The sequence below is a fragment of the Prionailurus viverrinus genome, chromosome C1 (assembly GCF_022837055.1).
Source record: "Prionailurus viverrinus isolate Anna chromosome C1, UM_Priviv_1.0, whole genome shotgun sequence".
Classification (NCBI taxonomy): Eukaryota; Metazoa; Chordata; class Mammalia; order Carnivora; family Felidae; genus Prionailurus; species Prionailurus viverrinus.
The window spans coordinates 118,212,585-118,233,726 of NC_062568.1; the positions used below are offsets into that span (position 1 = coordinate 118,212,585).

A 21,142-nucleotide genomic window follows, 5' to 3' on the forward strand; every position below is an offset into this window, starting at 1 on the left:
AAGGACTAACTTATGAATGTCCTAGAAGAGAAAAGACAGTCTCCCTGAATTGACAAAAGCCTATTTGCTTAAATCGCCATGATTTATGCACAATATGCTCAGAGAAAAATAACATAATTACAACCGAACTTTTCAAACTGCTAAATTTGTGTAAGGTTCACGCTTATCCCCTCACCTCCTGCTAATCAGTGAACAAACAAATCAGCCTGTCACCACCTGGACTTTGTCTGTAAGGCTAATGACTCATCCCAGCTCCTACTTTTCCTCGTTTCTTTTTTCAAACATTAGGTGTTGAATTATATGCAAACTTTTGGTGTATGTTTTCCTAATAGTATATCAGACCTAGCAAGCTTTTAAAAAAAAATGATAGGCTTTAAATTTTATTTGATAAACCATAATTTTTGTCTTGAACTTTACGGCACTCAGTCTTAAATGAAACTCCAGTTTCTGCCTAATATATAAATTACGTGGCCCAAGACTTTCAGAAAAAGGCTGCTGCTAGCTCCAAACTAATCATCAGAAATATGATTGCCAGATTTTTGGCATGCCATATTGTAGTCTACAGACATGCTCTCTACTTGTTTTCTAAATGAGCTGTTACTTGTCACTGTCATCATCCATTAAGTGACTTTGAAAGACAAGATCATTTCAACCAGATGCTCAGCTCATTCCTTCCATTTGAATCTCTCCAAGATGGAACTTTCCTTAGAGTTTAGTGGCAGATATGTTTGTCTAAGGAACACTATAGTCTATAAACTTGAAATAAAAACCAGTGGTGGACAAGTTGTCTGGATACATTATCATATGTTGTGGTACAGCATACTAGCTGTAGCTATTATATTAAGCTTTATAGTTTTCTCAGTTAAAAAATAAATACAGGGGCAACTGGCTGGCTCAGTTGATACAGCATGTGACTCTTGATCTCAGGGTTGACTCTTGATCTCAAGGTTGTGGGTTCAAGCCCCACGTTGGGTATGGAGCCTACTTAAAAAAAATAATAAAATAAAATAAATTTAAAAATATAAATATATATATATAAGAAAAAAAGATAAATGATACATATTTTAAGACCCTGGAAAAATAAGCCTATTTATGGGATAGGTACGAAACTTATTTTTAGGTTATCAATAAGTGATTTCAAACATCAGTTTTGCCCAGAGGACCATTCAGTCTGTTCACATGCTACTTTCCATCAAGTAAGGGCCAACAGGAGTACAGGAGTCTTCTCCACAAACTTTTATGTGCCAACAGTCACAAGGGCTGTGGCTCTCAAGAAGGGCACCCTCATCCACCACTGAACTTCCTAAATGGCACTGCCGATTTTGCCCTGAAGGTGCATTGCCGTGGCTTGGGCTCTGTTCATTTTATTCTGACCTTTTCCCTTCCCTGGATAATGCCCAAGCTCCATTCATTCTAGTTCTGGTCGTTCCTTCTCCTTCTTGAGGAGGTCCCAGCTTTTGCTCTGGAACTCTGAATGAATCCTCCAGGAGAGCAGGCGTTGTTGCCTCTTCACCACAGAGATTGGTTGGCAGAAAAAGAAACACCCCAAACAATCTCTATAGCTGTGTAAGCAGTAGGGCAGGGTGGAGTGGAACACAAGAGGGATGTTTGTCTATCTAGTATCAGGGCGTGTGTATGTCTTTATGTGGAACCGAAGGCTTGATTTCTAAATGGTGAATGATATGGGGCATAAAAGAGGGAAAACAACATTTTTGGATGAGTCTTAGATAGTTCTGGATAGAGAAACACCTAAAAAAATCTACACAGATCTGTTTTCTTTTTTTTTTTTTCCTTAAGTCAACTTGTCTAGTATAAAAAACAAATCAGTTGTTTTACCCAGAAAACCATGCTTGCAACACTGGATAAAAAATCACTTCTTTATTTTATACTCAGATGTCAAATTGAAGAAATTTATACTTGGGCTACAACTGACTGGGATTCAGGCCATTTAGTAAGTTTTTAGTATTAGCAATAAGATATGAGCAAAGATATAAAGCAAATTTGCTTCAATTATGTAAGGATTTTCACATACATATCAGCTAGGCCAAGGAGGCCAATTAATTCTTAAAATTCAGAGTCAACACTGCCACACAAAATGGGTGTTTTTTTGACAGCTTTCCACTAGATAATGTACTTCCTTAAAAACCCAGAATATATGGAATTTAAAAAATCAAATCAACATGTCCTATTTATAAACATTCAATCTAAATATGGACAAAAATGCACTGCTATTTTTAAAAATGTATCCAAAGCATCCTATTATCTGGGGGTGGAAGGCGTTGACATATTACCTTGACTATCTCAAAAAGATTGAGGTTTCTCCAGCCTCTGGTGCTTCTGGTTTTCCAGAAGCGTTATTTATGCATCTGGGGATAAGAGTGTGATACCTCTCATTCCACTTTTGGCATTTTAGGATTAGGCTAGGGGAGAAAAACATGTCAAAATACTATTAGAAGATAATTTTCTGACCTAGAAAGCATATCTTTTGTACATTTACCTAAGAGAGCTGTTTTTGCTATTATTATTTACAAAGATTCTAAAACCAAGGCATAAAAACAAATCTCATTTTATTGAATTCTACAGCACTAAGCAATATAAGCTTTACTACATATGTCAAATCAATCTTTCAGTTGAAGACAAACGATATTCCGGACTATTTGGATCCTGACGTGTCTATGTGTTACAATTTAAATGTCTGGACTAAATTGGGTGCCTGCCCTCATTCATATATTGAAGTCCTGATCTCCAGGCACCTCCAAATGTGATGCATTTGGAGATAGGGTCCTTAAAGAGGTAATTAAGTTTAAATGAAGTTATTAGGGTGGGCCATAATCTAATAGGGCTGTGTCTTTATAAGAGGAGGAAATTTGGACACAAACATGGGACAGGGAAAGACCACGTGAAGATGCAGGTGGAAGATGGCCATCTCCGAGTCAAAGACAGAGGCCTCAGAAGAAACCAATCCTGCTGACACATTGATTTCTGACTTCTAGCCTCCGGGATTGTGAGACAATAAATTTCTATTGTTTAAGCCAGCTGGTCTGTGGGACCTTGCTATGGTGGCCTGAGCAAACTACTGCAACATGCACTTTTAAACGCTATTGGAACAGCTAGATCTAAGACTTCCCCTTACCGGGAGAGTGCTGGAACATATTGCTCAGAATGCCTTTTGTTTGTCCTATTGCTATCAGTTTGCTTTTTCCAGCCACACTATAGACAGTATTCTATAAAACAGGGTGGTTTTGAAACAGTTTCAGAAATTACAAATTTCAGGATCCTGAAATGTAATATGAATAACGCACTTAGAAACTGCAACAGTGCTAAGGGATCAAGATGCTTGTGTATCCAATACTGTCAATACAGACTTTGAAGCAGGCCTCAAGAAACCAGTTCTGGGTCAACATTTAAATATACTTTCAGTTCTCTATTCAAACACATTCTATTCAAACCAGATTCTAGGATACCAGATTTTCTGGATTTATGCTTGGTACAGAAATGAATGATATAATTGAGCCTATTGATGTTGATCACCACCACCTCAGAGTTTTATAGCATAGTTTTCTAAGAAGAATTCAAGCAGGAATAGTAATAACAAAAAAGACAAACATTTATTGAGCTAAATAAAAACAAAACAGAAAAGATAAACATTAATGTGTTCCAGGCAGTGTTGCAAGTACTTGACGCAAATTAATTCAATCCTCACAACAAGCTTGGATGATAGATGCTATAACCATCGTCAACCCCCCCATTTTATAGATTGGAAAAGTGAGGCACAGAGGCTAAATAAGCTGCTCAAAGTCTCAGATCTAGTACGTGGCAGAAATCGGACTTGAACCAAGGTAATTGGATTCCAGGGCCTTCCTTAGTAACTACTGCTACTTGGTAACCATCATTCACATCTGATCTCATTTTATCAGCTTTAGGAATTGTGTGGTAGAAAAACCTCAGCCAAAATGAGATTCACAAAGCTGGAAGGGACCTGAGAAATAATCTAATTCAGCATTCTCCATTTTTACAGATGAAAACTGAGGCCAGGGTTGTTAAGCGACTTACTGAAGATTATAGTTACACAGTAAAAGTAGGTCTAACACTTATGTCTTTTTAAGATCCAGTCTAATCCACTTTCTGGGACACCATGATGATATCAGGTTTTTGTTTTGTTTAGCTCTAAGACTTAGGCATCTCTAGTTGCATCTCTCTGTGTGTGAATGTCTGTCTCTTTATCTCACTGTGTATATGTCTGTTTCTCTCACTGTCTCTCTTATTTGTTGCCAACAAGATTTATATGTATATTGAGGAAAAGAAGGAAGTGGCTCATGCCCATAAACAAACATTCAAACATCTCTTCCCCAAAATGAGGACATTTAGCACAAGGCTATTAAAAACAAGTCTGTCTACCTGGATATCTGTTTACACCCTTTCAAGTACTCTCGTCTGAGACAAGACCGAACCAGAAGAACTACATTAGTTAAGCTACTGGAATGTATGTTAATGAAAATGAATAATAGATTTTATGTTAATATTTTGCATTAAAAAGTATGTCATTTAACATTAGAAAAATACCAGAAGCATGAAGTATATTTGTATACTTGTAAGTATGTCAGTTGGATTTCTTTAGTTAAAATGAAATTATAACATGATTTCATTGACATATGTATGTGTATCTGTCTGTATTATCTATGTCCATCATTCCCCTAAATTTTTGTTTTTCTGAAATAATGCCACCGTGAGTTGTAAAATACCACAATGAAGGAAAAATAACATATAGATTGATTTTCTTTCCAGTAAAATGATTCATGGGCCACAATTCCAGGAGCAGCCTGAAGTGCAAAAACCCTTCATATGTCAATGTGGAAGGAAGTCATGGACTCCATCAGGATTCCAAACTGGAAAGAAACAGAATGTATAGTATGGAGGATGAACCAGAAAACAGTCAAGGGATTTGTGTTGTAGCCATGCCCATAACCCGCCTCTCTGGGAACTGCAAAAAATCCCACAATGAATATTATAACCGATGGTGGTTTTTTTACTTTTTAAATTCTGATTTCCAAATTTTTTAATGTTTATTTTTGAGCGCGCGCGCGCAAAAGAAAGAGAGAGAGAGAGAGAGAGAGAGAGAGAGAGAGAGAGAGAGGGGAGGGGGCAGAGAGGGAGGCAGAGAATCCAAAGCAGGCTCTGCACTGTCAGCGCAAAGCCCAAAGTGGGTCCTGAACCCATGAACCCCTGAGATCATGACCTGAATTCAGGTTGACCACTCAACTGACTGAGCTACCCAGGCACCCCTTAAAGTGTCTTCTAAATCAGAGATCATTGATTTTATTTTTTTGTTTGCTTGTTTTTTGTTTTGTTTTGGGGGGGGGGGGTTTAAAAAATTTAACAATTTGGTATCAGCTGAAAATAACAACAACAGATTGAGCAATTGTTCTTTGCTCCAAAGTTCTTCAGGGACAGTAATTCTCCTAAGAGGCAGCATGTCAATGAAAAGCTGCATGCGCTTTGGAATATGACACGCCCAGGTTTGCATCCTGGCTCTGCTACTTCATAGTACCTCAATCCACTTAACCTTTGAATTTGTTCTTCATCTATAAAATGGGATGACACCACTGACTCTAACAGGATACCGAACAGTTAAAATGAGTGACTGGTCAGTTCTCATCCCTGGAGTACATATTTGGTTTCATCAGCAAGGATAATGAAGTTTTCCTTTTGCGATGAGTTGCCAGTTTCTATCATTTGTGTTGTCTAATTTAGAAATCAAAAACAAGTTTACTCCTGACTTGGCAGGTTGATTTGCTCCAGGAAGGAGATGGCCTGGCCAGTTTCTGGGAAAGTCTGGGAGAGACACGGTTCAGGCCAATGGTTATCTCCATACTTGGGCAAAGAAAAGGACATTCTTCTGCCTACACTAGCTTTTTGTGACTTCCAGACACAGGTGAAAACCATATCTTTGCTTCACAGAATCTGTATAGCTTTTAATTAAGTCACAATACATTTTTAAAAGTTTATTTATTTATTTATTTTTGAGACAGAGAGAGCAAGCAGGGAGGAGCAAAAAGAGAGGGAGAGAGAGAATCCCAAGCTGATGTGGGGCTCAAACTCATGAACCATGAGACCATGACCTGAGCTGAAATCAAGAGTCAGACAACACCTAACTGACTGAACCAGGCTCCCCTAACCAAGCCACAATTTTAACTTAATGACTGAGAAATTGATTTTCTAAACATATCACAGCTATTTTTTACATTATATTAAATGCATAGTGCATATGTATCTATATCCATAGTCCAGGAGCAGTTATCACATTCAGCTGTTCTGTTTATATATCTGTCTTCTTAAGACTTTGCTCTCTTAGACAAATCCTCTGTCCTAATCAACTTGATGAAACTTAGCACCTAGCAGTGTGGTTCTCAGGGGTATTCAAAAAATGCTAGTTGGAAAAGAAATGTACAGCATAGTACCTTGAGTTACAGCCAGCAAGACTGGACTTTCTCTTTTAGCAAACGAGAAGCCAGTAAACATTTTTAACCAGGTGAGTATCGTAGTGAAAGCATAGTTTTAGGAAGGTTAAGGCTTGAAGGACAGAGCTGATTTGATGTATGGGAAACTGGAAACAGGAAAAGTAGGCAGGAGAAAACTTTAACAGCACAGGTATGAGGCTAAAACGTGTGAATTAGGATAGTAGCAGTAAGGATGCACGAGAAATACCGATGCGAGAGACTCCATGCAGGATTTACAGTAACTTGGTACTGGCTCCATTCAAGGAGGTGAGAGGAAACAATCCCAGATCAGCTGAGCTTGTAGACTGTCTGACTCGAATAATGACGCCATTAACACAAACAGGGATGTTAGAAAAGGAACTGGTTTTGGGGGAAAATGATGACTGATATGAGGCATGCTGAATAAGAAGTTAGTTATTCAGTAAACTTCCCAAGAGGAACAAATGTGTTAAGAGTCAGTGTGGTGAAAGCTAAAGGTCTAGAAGTGAAGTCTTTAGGGGGTAAAGCCTTTTAAGAAAATTTCTTCTGTGCCTTCAATTTAAGAACAAGAGGCAATAGGAAGAAACTGATACATCAGACTAGACCTGATCATTTTTGTACCCCCAAATATTAGATCGCTGAAGAACCAGATTGGTTCTGTCGTTACTCCTGTACCACCTGCCCCAACAGTAAGGACTAGTTAGCAGAAATGGAGAGATAGGGCACCCCTACCTTCCACACCTCCCCACAACAAAGTTAGTGCTTCTCTCTTCTTTCTGCAACTTACCTGTCACTTACCCTTCCTTCTTCTCTCCTTTATAACTTACAGTTCCTATCTCTTGTTAAAACAGTTCCTGGCTCCTCCTGGCTCTCGCCAGTCCTGGGATGGCAGACCCATAGAACTCTTCAGCCTCACCCTCCCCAAGCAGCTTTATGCAAAGGACCCAAGCAGATGCTCTCAAGGTTCAGGGTCAGAAAAGGGGGGGGGGGGGGGTTTGGTGTGTGTAAACCCTGTCATCCTGTGCTGTCCTATTTTCCTTTCTAGTTTCTACTGAACTCAGTAACAATTAAGGATAACATTCTTTGTGGCTCGGCAAGTCAGAAAGGATTCATTGAGCAGAAGGGATACATTTAGATTGGGAACTCTGGCTTTGGACCTGAAATACAGACTTTGGAAATACTTGGCAGGGAGGAACCATATTACTGCATTCTCTACTTCAATGCCTGCTTGTAGTCCTGTTTTCCTCAACCCACACACCCCTGTCCTGGATTCCCCCCACCTCCACTCTTAACTGCCGTCCATTGTTTCTTCTCACCTGTTCCTAGGATTGCTCCTTACTTTGGGGGACAATGGGGAAGTTGTCTTCAGAAGGCAAAAACCACTTTTGATCAAAATTACCACTGAAAATCCTTTAAATCTCACAGAAGGTACAACCCTGTATCGTCACAATGTCCACAAAACCATGTATATGACTCTGAGGATGGAGGCACTTAAGATTGTAGAGTTTGGAGTGTGACAATGGACAATTCAGAGAAGACATCAGATGGTTGAATCCCTTGCCTTTCTTTTTCTCAGGCCAGAAAAACTCAAGAAAGGTAATTTGCGTGACAAAATTATGAAACCCAGACTCTATGAGACAGACACACACACTCTCCTAAAAATCCTTGCATCAGATGTTTGAGATCATGACATGTATAAGCTTTGTTTCCCTCAACTCAGGAATCTTAGCTATATATTGAAATACTTAAAACCAACCGAATGAAAACTAAAATCATACACAAATTCTTCATCTTTGCTAAAATGCTAAGGGAGTAAAAGAATGTTTAATATTAAATTCTGTAACTCACAGGAAAGTGCTAAAAATGACAGCAATAACACCTACTAATATTGTGTGCTTCCTACATGCCAGGGACCTTGCTCTGTGATATCTATCTATCTATCTATCTATCTCATATGTATCATATATATATCATATATATATGATACATATGATATATATGTATATTATATATATGTGTATATATATATATATACATATAATTAGTTCATGTAAACCTTAAAAAAAAAACCTCTAAAAATTATTTCTATGTCGCAGTTGAGGAAAATGGGATATGGTGAGATAGAAAACTCTGCCTTTGCCTGGGTCACATAGTAAAAGAGCCAAAGAGTTGGGATTTGAACCCAGGTTTGCCTTTGGAGTCTGTGCTGTCAATTTCCATACTCCATGGCCTCACAATAAATAAGCCATTTTCTCACTGAAATGCTCTGAACTGAAACTTAGAGGATGTGATCTTTAGTTATTAGCAGCAAACATTCAGGAAGTAAGAAAAAATAGCCTTTAGAAACAAGCTGACAAGCCATTCCGGGGTCAACCACCACAGACGGGACAGATTTCCTCTAGAAACAAACAAATAAATAAATCCCTGCTTCTCATATCATGCCACCAAACACCAATTCAATGGCAATCCCTCGAAACACCACTCTACTCCACTCAGAAAAGCCAAGAATTCCAATCCTGTTCTGCAAATTAACAGGTAGCACTGCAAACATGATTTTGCCAAGACAAAAATCCACTGTAGACTGAACACATTACGCCCACCATAATCAGTTTGCATGATTCTTTTATTTATTTACTTATTTATTTTAAGAGAGAGCACACGCATGCGTGGCAGAGAGAGGGAGACAGAGAATCCGAAGCAGGCTCTGCACTGACAGAGCAGAGCCTGATGTGGGGCTTAAACTCCCGAACTGCAAGGTCACGACCTACGCTGAAGCCAGACGGTTAGCTTTACTGACTGAGCCACCCACCCAGGCACCCAAGTCTGCAGGATTCCATTCAGGAACCCAATACTATTTGTGTCCCTATTCATGTATCTAGGGCTAGTTCAGAAAAGCACAAAATCAACTAAAAATTCACTTAAAAAAATTCCCAAAGTAGCTCAGTAACTTGTCAAAATCAAACACTCAGAACCTGTTCTTAAAAAACAGCAGTCAGTTCCTAGTGTGCTCTCTTAAATTTACCTCATTCCACTCAGGTCAGATTCTCAGAAAAATAAAATCCTAAAATGACTAGCAGTGATTACATTAGCAAGTCTGCTTCAAATTTCATTACAGCAAAATTATACATGTAAACATCAGACATTTTCATATAGGAAATTCAGCATTTTAAAGTCACTTAAGATACTGGAGTTTCATAAGACATCAGATAGGGAAAATAAAGTTACATCAAGGCAAAAAGAAGTGGGCTGCTTATACTAAGTTTATACCTTATCAGTAATTTGTCTTTCTAATCTACCCTAAGGGGACTGCTTCAAACTAAATTCAACAAACACTTATTAAGTCAAACTATGTCCCAGGCACAGGGAAAGACACAAAGCTTTTAAAAAAATTACTACTACCTGCTCTCAAAGAATTTATAATTTAGTGACACAGATTGGACATATACGTAAGTATCCTCTGCGTACAATGTTTTTCTTCACCTAATGACCAAACAGTTGTTGAAAAAGGCAGAGGAAGGATTTCCAAGACCCAAACATGTATCAGACGGGTCTTGCTTATTATGCCAAATAATCAAAGAGAATTATTTGCTCTTTCCTCTCTGCTCATTAAGGCTCTGGTAATCACCCCTGCTTTGGTTTCTTTAGTCTCTTACCTTAGTTTATTTTCTGTTCTCCACTCATGTAATAAGATATATCTTTTTGGGATTTCCTGTTCTGCTTTTAGCTTTTTCTGCTGCTATTGCTGGGGGCCCGTGTCTTACCCTCCTATCGCAGTACACTTTGTGTTTGCTGGGGTGACCTACCACACAGTTTTTTCTTTGTGCTTTTTTATTGGAGATCTGGAAACAATCACGGAACAGATCTGTGAGCACTAAGAGTGGCTCTGAAAACTTCGAATCTAACTATTGAAAACTAATAATCTTCCGGAAGTCTACCTTCAGAAAGTCTAATCAGGAAGGTAAGAGACGGTGTTATAATTGCCTGCTATGATTCCAACTCCTTGCATCTCATTGCTATGAGCCTGGCTACAGAGAACAGTAGTAAGATGGACTTCAGAATGAGAGCAAAACAATGTTAAAAAAATACAGCAAATATTAATACCTGGAAGTGCTACCAATAGATGATTACTGGGGATTCAATGTCATTAACATCAGGCTAAAATCATCCATATTTTGCACCTGCTGAAATGAAGGTCAACTTGACAAAGGCTTTATGAGAACAATACAGAGACACTTCTTGGTAGTTAGAAGTATGTAAATAGCTGGAATTAACCTTGCTTTTATTTATCCTGATCTCTGAGATTTAAAACTTGCTCTTACTTTTCATCCACTAAATGTTGGTAGGTGATACTGGTCTTGTAAAACCACTCAACAACATCATGTATGTATCAGTTTCCCCTGGAGGGAAAAACCCACCATAAAAGAAGGGCTAGAGAGTAACCAAAGGCCTAGGGACCGGATTAATCATAAACCTAGATGGCTGAACCTGAATTTTCCTCAAACACTTCCTGTCTTTTGTTTCAACAGAACTACACCTTCAAGGTTAACTGCAGTCTCCCTGAGCCCACCCTAGAGTGGGAAACACTTATTCCTAATCCAATGCTCTTTATTTACTTATCGACACTGTTTTAACAGAAAACACGCTCCTATTCACTGACAGTCAAACAATATACACTGCATTCTACCCACGAAAGGCCAACTCTGCAGATATCCAACACACCCACCTCAATGTTAAACATAAAAGGATGGTTTTTCCTCAAGTTCCTAGGGCAGATACAGGATAGAAAGCAAAAATGAAACGCAACCCAAACCTAAAAAACCCTCGGAAGTTAGGTTCTCCCTCAAGGAACAGACTGAGGGAACCTTCCACTGAGGGAAGGTACATTTAAGGGTGATGGGGAAGTGGGGAGTTACTATTTCTCCTTCCTCCAGAGTCTAGAACAGTCCCAAAGCGGGTGAGCTCTCGATCCCTGCGCCCCCCACCCCCACCCCGGGAACAGAGGATCCGAGGGGCTTCAGGAGGAGGGCTGAGGATCAGAGAATGGGGGATGGGAAGAACTGAAGTGGGAGAAGGCCCTTCGTCTCTCAGAGCTGGTTGTCTAGGTCGGATCTTGATTTCTGCTTCGCTCACTTCTCTTTTTTGGAAAACAGTGATTTTATCTTACGCATGAAACTAGCTCTGATCCCACTCTAGCGAGCAGGGACAAGTGTAGGGAGGGATGTCTGGCCTCCCGGGGGTACAAAATGGGGGCGGGGGCGGCGGCGGCAGCCTAGAGAATGGAAACCTGTGCGCCCTCCCCAAGACTGAGGCGCTGGGCTAGAGGATCCCTTAAGCGAGGGGTGTCAGGAGGGAAGCCCCTTCTGCGGAGCTGGGATTGACCGGGGACAATAAGTAGCTGCGAGGACCCTCGGAGGATGAGGAGCCGCCTCCTCGGGGAATACCGGGAGGCGGAGGAGAGGGCCCCGCCCCCTCAGGGGATGGGAGAGAGTGCCAGTTGGGACTGTGGCGGGACGACACCGGTAGTCCTACCCTTGCTTTTCTCTCGGGAACCCGGCCTCCCAGCCACCCCCAAACCCCAGCCCCGGCGGCTCCTACCTCTTCCCGGCGCTCCGGGCTCCGCTCCCCGCCGCCTCCGCCACCCGCTCCCATCCACAGCCCCCGGAGACCCCGCCCCTCAACCGCCAGGCGGGGGCACTGGCATTCGCCAGGGCCAATCGTCACCTCGCTTCCTCAGCCTAGGCACCAATGCGCGCGGGCTGGAGGAGGGGCTTCTCCAATGTCATTTAGGCTCCTCCCGGGGCCCCAAGATCCCTTTTGTTTGGGGAGAGCCAGGCTGGGATTGAGCTCGCGTCACTTCCTGGAGGAAGCGCCCTCCTCCGGCCCGGGCTCGGGGGTGGGCTCGCGCCCCTCCCGGCTCCGCTTCTGCAACTTTCCACCTTGCGTGCGGCTTCTGGGCAGCGCGGTGGCGAGTGTTTCGTGCTTTATCCTACTGGTCTGGGAAGCTTAGGAATGGCGGGCTTTGGGTGCCCAGATTGATTGGGCATATTAACGTTTCATTTTATCCAAAATGTTAATCAATAAAGTGTCCTTTTGGTGTCTGCATTAGAATTAGTTGTTGAAAAGCCGGTAACGTGGCTTTTCTTTCTCTTGGACAAGCTTGTGGGTGTGGTGCTAGAAGCTAGAGCGCAAAGATAGTAAACCTGGAGACAGTCCCCGCCCCACCCTGCCCTTCTTTTCCCACATTACGTTTGGAAGAGAACTACTGGCACTGGAGCCCCCGGCGCGGGGATACTGGGTAGCACCTGGGAGAGCAAAACCCAGTGGGACCTACCTTCCAGGCAGAAGTCGAGTAATTGCAAATTAGTCTGTCGAGGTTTTTAGTCTCTCCAGGTTGTGGCGGTCAGATGAGGGGACATCTTTGTGTCCTTGGCCCCATTATACTGTGGGGCAATGGCGTTTGCAGTGAAGCTGGAACAAAGGACGGTGTAGAGGATGCAAGGAATGTCTGTCCCTTCTTGTGAACACAGGAATGCAGATCTTGCTGGTAGCAGCTAGCCCTCCTAGGACCAAATAACCCAGAGAAGAAAGAGGATGCATCCCTGAGGTGAAGGTTTCCAGATTCCTTTTCCATAGACTGCACTCCAGTTCACAGGTTGATTTAGCTGGTTAAAATAATAATAATCATATTATTTTTAAAGGTTATTTATTTTTGAGTGAGCGGGAGAGGGGCAGAGAGAAAGAGGAAAGAGAATCCTAAGCAAGGCTCCTTGCTGTCAGTGTAGAGCTGGATACAGGGCTTGATCTCACGGACCAGGAGATCATGACCTGAGCCGGAATCAAGAGTTGGTCATTTAATCAACTGAGCCACCCAGGTGCCCTAATAATAACCACATTATTTAAAATACAATATAATAAATACTTACGATACAGTTAAATATTTACAATGCATGAATATTGTATTGCTTTTAATACATTATTCCTATTCACAACGATTATTAAGCAAGAAACTATTAGGGAAATAGAATTTGATGAGGTTTTTTTGGGGTGCTAGTGGGGCTCGTGGGGTCCAGAGCTGACGGACGAGAAAGAATTCTTGAAGTCGTCTTTGGTGCAAAAAAGTGATTTTATTAAAGCACGGGGACAGGACCCGTGGGCAGAAAGAACTGCCCCGGGACCAAGAGGAGAGACTGGTAATACACTGTGGAGTCGGGGAGGTAAAGTCCAGGGGAAGTTTCCAGTGAGATTTTCATATGCTAAAGAAGACTCTTAGGATACTGGAGGCCTGGCTATTGTCAAGCTAAGGTTGTTTCCCACCCCCTAGCAAAGTATTAACATCAAGATAGCAGGGAGTTCCTGTAGAAACAGTTCGCTCTGCCTGCCTCCAGTATTTGTCAGTGGGCTGCAGGTTATAAGGAAATTTAATTTTATCTGCCATTTCCTTCTGCCTTTGTTTCCCACATCAGTATTCGGGTAGGCAGACTTAGTCCTTAAGACAGATACAGCCCAGCCCTTATGCAGTCTACAGCCTGATGGAGGATGTGGTCAGTCTGTGCAGTTACAGAGAAGTTTGAAAGAAGAAAGCCAGAATTTATCATGTCATCACAGTGGCAGATACTCTTATATGATGATATCTTACTTAATCTGCACTACTATATGATAAATCTTTCCTATCTCCCTGAGAAGATAGAAATTAAAAGAAATCAAATAAGGTCACAGAGCTAGTAAATGGCAAAGAAAGAGCTTCCAACAAGGATGTAGGGACTCCAAACCTGTGCCATATTCTGCTGCCCGCACACTGACTCTCACAAGGAGGACTGGTCCAGAGAATGGGCCTGAAAGACTATAAAACCACCATCAGAGCTAGAAAAAGTCTCCTTGCTTGCCTGCCCAATTGATTGTAGGCCTGAGAGAGTCATCTCTATTTAAAGGACAGCAAGACTGTGCTGAGGTGCTCAACAGCAGCCCAAGGACTTTTGAAGTAATCAAGTATGAAATTCAGCACTGAAAGACCCCGTTCCTTGTGTTCAGGAGACTGATGGTCTGAGAGGTGGGATGAAGGCCAGGCACAGAGTAAGTGCTCAATGAATACTGACTTGACTTAAAAACAGAATGTCTGGAATGGTTAAAAACATGGACCGTGAGGTGCTGGAATCGGCCGACAAACTTGAAAAATCCCATTTCCTTCTCCTCCCTTTTGCCCTGCCTCCGTGTTTGCAATGAGGAAGTGCCTCATTGCCTGACAATGAGGCAGATGTGGGAGAACAGGCTATTTTCTGCTAGCTTCTGAGTCACTCTAAGAGTTGTCCTAGTGAATCAGCTCCTCCCTCCCTCCCCTCCTTTCCTTTGTAGCTATTAACCCACCACCACCCATTCTACTCCCACGGGGACTGGGAGGGCAGTGCTTTGTGATTTACTTCCTTTATGGCCACCAGCAGCTCCCCTGACCCCCTGCGCTCTCTCTGCCCATTCCTGAGTGAGTGTGGGAGGACCTAGCAAGAATGACATCATCCCTGTCTGGTAGGAATCAGAGTCCTGAGGGTGTTCAAACTGCTTTCCTTTTCATTCGTCACCTCTGGAGGTAGTGGACAGGAGGAGCTGGTGACCCTTATGGAGACCCTTAGGCTGCAGTATGAGAGAGTTCTGGAGTTTTGTGATTTTTCAATACATAAAACATGTAAATAAATTTAGAATCTGGTACAAAGGTGTACACAGAGGTAGAAAGTGGGTTCATAATAATACCTTAAATTTGTACAACATTTGTATATCTATTACTTTATCAACTTGCCAGTAAATATTTATTAAATGCCTACAGTGTGTCAGGCAACAAATTCATAAGAGGTGGTAAAGATTATAGATTGTGTCAAATTTTCTCCAAATAGGTAAACTTCTTGGGTAGGCATTCCATAAATGTTTATTTGCTGTTTTGCGGAGGTAATGATGGAATAGACTAGAAGGGCTAAACTAGAAGAAAAAGAATTTAGAACTCTGTTGGAGTTCTCCCTCTTCACAAGCCATATGAGTTTCCTATGGCTGCTGCAAATTACCACAAACTGGATGGCTTAAGACAACAGAAATTTATGCGGTGCCTGGGTGGCTCAGTTGGTTAAGCATCTGACTCTGGATTTGAGTTCAGGTCATGATCTCACTGTTCATGAATTTGAGCCCCACATCGGGCTCTGCATTGACATCATAGAGCCTGCCTGGGACTCTCTCTCTCCCTCTTTCTCTGCCCCTCCCTTGCTTGTGCTGGTTGGTGTTCTCTCTCTCTCTCTCTCTCTCTCTCTCTCAAAATAAATAAATAAGGTTTAAAAAAAAAAGACAACAGAAATTATTTCTCTTTCAGTCTGGAGGCTCTAAGCCTGAAATCTAGGTGTTGACAGGCTGGTTCTTTGGGGGAGGGAGCTCTGAGGGAGGATCCATTCCTTGCCTCTCTCCTAGGCAATCCTTGGCATTCCTTGGCTATAGCTGCATCATCCCAGCCTCCGTCTCTGTCTTCACATGGCCTTCTTCCTTGGGAGTCTTATGTCTACACGTCCTCTTCTTTTCTTATAAGGATAACAGTCATCTTGGATTTAGAGCTCACCCTGACGTAGTAGGACTTCATCTTAACTCATTACACCTGCGAAGGCCTTATTTCCAAACAAGTTCATGTTCTGAGGTTCGAGGTGGACAGGCACTTTGGGAAGGCGTACATTCAAACCAGGACACAAGCCTACTTGACAGAGTAACCTTCCCCACTTAACTCCATTTAAGTTCATCCGTAAATGGCATGAAACTAAGGAACTGATTCCTGAAGGTCACTTTGTTCTATGACTGTATGATAATTATATATACAGGAAACATTTCTCAAGTCTTTACTGTATGCCAGGCACTATGAGATTGCTTCATAGTTCATCTCATTTAACCTATAAAAGAATCTCAGGAGATAGGTGTGAATATTCCCATATTACAGATGAGGAAACTGAGGCACAAAGAAATTCACGGCCATGGAATTCACAAGGGATGAATATTGGATATTTACTCAGATCTGATTCCAAAGTGTACCCATCATAATTACTATGCCCTATCATCTTTCCATCATGCTAGATGGGAATATGGGGAATGCAACAAATATTTTAAAATTTTGATTTATGGACCACTTGGAGTTGAGTAGCAATCTTCCTGCAACTATGAGCATAGTTTGAACCTATTTAAAACAAGGCAAAGCAAGAGAGGAGGGAGAGGGTGGATAGCAATGGAAACTTAATAGGGAAGAGGAGAGCCATGGGCACTTACCTGAACCTCAGTTTCCTCATTTGCAAAATAGAATAGTTCCTTCCTACAACACCTGGTGGTTGTGAATATCCAAGCGACATGATGGACATGAAAGTATTAGATAAACTCTATGAGGGATTATTATAAACTGCCTGGGAGATCTTGCTCAAGCTCTTACTTCTCTCTGGCCCCAGCCCTTCAGCTAACATCTGCGGCTCTATAAGACTTCTTCTAGCTGTGACGCACTGGGACCTACTAAGTTGCTGGGGGGCTAGATGTAGAAGTTGTTGTGACTGGGAAAAGTGGCCTGTCTTCCCCACCTCCCATTTTCTTCAACCCCCAGGGGGCTCCTCCACCAGGGGATCCAGAGAGGGTAGCCTAGAAGCCAACGAGTGCTCTCTAGGCCGGTACCAAGTTGAAGCAGGAGAGGAGATGTGCTCTCCACGGATCCCTGCATTTCCCCCTATCATCTGTCCCCACAAAGGCCTTTCTGAGTATTCCTGAAGCGTTTTCTTCCTGCTTGGATCATCCCAACTGGGCGACTGGGGCACAGGAGTGGAGAGATTCTGGGCGTGGCCCTCACTGTGTTCTCGAGCTTATTGCTCCCCCTAGTGCCCAGAGAGGAGTCCTGCAACTGTCGCCTTCCCTCTCGGCCATCGCCGTGAGTTTCAGAAAGGCTTCTCCCCTGACAGTTTTTCCTTTTATGGGTGTGGCCTGAGCGCACAGCAGGTAAGGTCTCCAAGGACCACCTGCAGGGACAGATTCTCCTGATTTCTAGCTAAATATTGGGGCCAGCTTGGCCATGCGGGAGCAGGCACACTCTTATCCTGGATTGTGTGGGGGAAGGTTGAGAAGGAAAGAGAAAGAAATGTAACACTGAGTGCCTGCCTTGTATCAGGCAGGCACTGTGTCAGGAGGTTTACTTATATCACATGTATAATCCTTGTGATCTCTACATATGTAATCCTTGTGATCATCCTAAGAGGTAATTATTATTACGTCTACTTTTTCAGATAAGAAAGCAAGTTCAGAGAGGTGAAGTCTCTTGTCAAAGGTCACATAAAAACAACAATAATGTGGGGCGTCTGGATGACTCAGTCGGTTGAGTGTCTGGCTTCAGCCCAGGTCATGATCTTGCAGTTTGTGGGTTCGAGCCCCGCAACGGGCTCTGTGCTGACAGCTCAGAGCCTGGAGCCTGTGCTTGCTTTGAATTCTGTGTCTCCCTCTCTCTGCCCCTCCCCTGCTCATGCTCTGTTTCTCTCTCTCTCTCTCTCTCTCTCTCTCTCTCTCTCTCTCTCAAAAATCAATGAAAACATTTTTAAACATTTGAAAAAACCAACAATAATGTTAATAACATCAACCGATTGTTTGGTGCCTACTCCACAGCAGGCACATTATTTCTTTTAATTCTCACCACAGACTTTTAAAATAATCACTATAATCTCTATTTTACTCATGAGGTCACTGAGATTTAGGGAGTTTAAGAAAGAGGTAACTGAGGAGCTCGACTGAGGTCAAAGAGTGAGGTCCTCTGGACTCCAATCCCACACTGCTTCCCTTGTACCATTGCCTCACAGAGCCAGTGGGTGGTAGAGGCAGGTCTGAGCCCAGTCCTGTGTGACTCACTATTCTTTCCATTGTGGGGGCTGCCTGGTGGCCCTTCCCGAGGACCAGGAAACTAAGAGCATGTGTTTTTTTTTTTTTTTTTTGGATATCCAAACTGGAGACAGGATGGCTATGAAAAAGCCAAGGCAAAAGTCCATAGGATCTTGGGGAAATGCATAACTGGGGTGGCACCCTGGAAATTGCACTATGGTATTCTGTTAGGCGCCTTGAGGAGAGTACCCAGAGGTCCCTGAGTCCCATCTCCCTCATCCTACGTGGATGCTATCCTATCCACATGCTCCCCTCAAGTTGGTGGGCTAGGACGATGAACACAAAGCTCACAGAAGAGCAAAAGAGAAATGCAGATGGAGTGCCATCTAGCCCGATAGAAAATTCTTGGAAATAGATGGGATAAACCATGGAGTTCCCAAATCACCCAGCCAAGTTCCCAAGGATTGGGGTCATTTTTAACTCATCCCCATCACCCACAAAAGACAGGTTAGTCATAGGTCTCTGGAAGAATACTCTATGCTGCTTTGAAGGAGTCTCAAATTTTCCTTTTCATTCTAATCTTTGAAATTATTAAATTATTATTGAAAGACATATGCCAGATGATGAGCTGATAAACTGGTTGATGTTATGTTTGTTACTTCCAAATATAAATTTCATAGAGGCAAACAGATGGAAAAAGATTTCAGTTCCCTTTTTTTTTTTTTTAATAAATTGACTATTTCATTAAAGGTTGACTCTTTCCCTTTCTTCCAACCTCTCCCCTTTCTGTCTCTCTTCCTGTTCCTCCTCTGTCCTAGGTGCCTCCTTTCCCCCAAAGTCTGGAGCCAGACCCCTCTGCTATGCTGAATTGTCTTGCCAGAAGCGTTGAAGCTGACTGGAAGGCTGGTCTTGTCTTCCCCTCTGTTTCCCCTTCTTCCCTACACATGGCCTGACATTAAGCAGAAAGTACTTTCTGTGCTACAGCCAGAGACAGAGATTCAGCTTGGCCGAGCTGCCCTACGGTTTCGATCTGATGAAAGCCAATTACACACTTCCCCTGGCCTGTTATTTCAGCTGAGGCACCACATGGTTGGTTGAATGGGTCCTTGTTGCTCACAAAAGGGAGAAATATTTGTAGGGAAAGTAAATGACCCAGTTATGGCTGCACCATCATTTCTAGGCAATTTCCTAGTAAGTGGCCCTTTGGAGTAGGCTGGTGCTAGAAGCTTCTATGCCTTCATTTCCTGCTTCATGACTCCTGCTAGGTCCCTGCCCTGAACAAAGTGTCCAGGGGACCCAAGTTGGAAGGAATCTGTACATTGCTTATCCCTTTTTCTTTCTGCCACCTTGCCTTCTTTTTGTGCTCCTTTTATTCCTGAAATAACCATTGTGTTCCCATCATTGTTACCACAAGAAGTAACACAGTTCTGGGCCTCAGGGTGCCCATAGTCTTGAGGAGAGGTAGACTTGTGGGACTTGTTGACCCCAGTTGTCCTCCTTTCTGTGACCACACTTTCCAAATGACATCACTCAACCCACTGTCTTACATCATAGTCGGGATTCCTCCAGATGTAAGGAACAGAAAACTCCATCCAAACTGGCCAAAGTGAAAACACATTTCAGTGGCTCATGCATTGAAAAAGTCTAGGACTAGGCTGTCTTCAGATGAGCCTTGATCTGCCTTCTCAAAAATGTAATTGGGACCAGGTTTCTCTCTCTGTATCTCTCAACTCTACTTCTGTGTTGGTTCTGATTTCAGACTTGCTTTCTTCCTCAGTTGGCAGTAAGCATAGTGGTTCCAGCTTCATACTCAGTCGTATTCGTCTGCCCCTTTCCCAGAAGTCTGAGAAAAATCCTGCTCTGTTCTCTGGGCTCTGCTTGGACCGGATGTTCATCCCTGAACCTATCGCTGTGGTCAGGGGGAAGAGTTGCTTTGATAGGCTAGATCTGGGTCATGTGCTCTATCTGGAGCTCTGGATTAAGTGTGGGGAAAAGCCATAGCCTCAAATGAAAATTCATTCATTCATCCATCCATCTGTTCATTCATTAATTCATTTCTAGAAAAAATAGGGATGGATGTCTGGGAAACAAATAGTGACTGTTTTATTACAGATTTGAGGGTTTGTCTCATATTTGCTCTCAGGTTAATTTGAGCTGCAACCTGTTTCTCTAATCTTGCCCCAGCTCTTGGCCTGGACTTTCCCTTCTGCTGGTCATTGCCAGAAACTCTAGGATGGCTGGTCTTTGTCCTTTCTTGCCCAAAGCACTACTGAAGAAAGACTCTTGTGTATAGCAGCTTTTTATTGAGGATTGGGGGGACCTGGGGATGGTGTGGGCAGCGTTGAAAAGGCTTTTAAAGATTAGAGGTTTTCAGATTTGAGGGTATATCAAACGACCTGAAAGTCTTGTTGAATTGGAGATTGCTGGGTCCCACTTCCAGAGTTGAAACAAAAATATATTGAGTTCCTGTGTGTCAGACACTAAGGCTACGGTGGTGGCCTGCTCCAAATTTTCTCTAGCTTTGCTATGCAGAGCAATTTAATTCCTTACTGCCCAAACTTTTCTCATCTCTGTCCTACCCAGGGGGCTCTCACTTTTCATTGCCAGAGGGGCCCAGGAGGTTGCTTTCCTCAACAAAGGAATCAATTTGTACTATCTGATGGAGGTCAACTGACTCAAACTGCAGCCAGCTTCCGTGATACTATGTTTCTTTATTTTCCCATCGTATGGGCAAACAGGGAACGTTGGTGAAGTACCATGCTGGGGGTATTGACTAGGCATAGCTTCAGAGGCACAAGAGAGGGAGTGGGATCTTC

At 42.6% G+C, this 21,142-nt stretch overlaps 2 protein-coding genes across 6 annotated transcripts in view; one reads left to right on the plus strand and one right to left on the minus strand.

The window, feature by feature from the left end:
• Nucleotides 1-12,153, minus strand: part of CTTNBP2NL (CTTNBP2 N-terminal like) — a 52,962-nt gene extending 40,809 nt beyond the window's left edge. Inside the window, exon 1 of one of the 2 annotated variants that reach the window (XM_047869323.1) lies at nt 12,072-12,153. The gene's annotated coding sequence lies outside the window, so the exon portion shown is untranslated. Of the gene's footprint in view, nt 1-2,291; nt 2,420-12,071 lie in introns of those variants that run through there. The other variant, XM_047869324.1, reaches the window with a different exon arrangement.
• ST7L (suppression of tumorigenicity 7 like) overlaps nt 1-21,142 on the plus strand; it is a 219,636-nt gene that overhangs the window by 162,547 nt on the left and 35,947 nt on the right. The gene's annotated exons all lie outside the window — the stretch shown is intronic.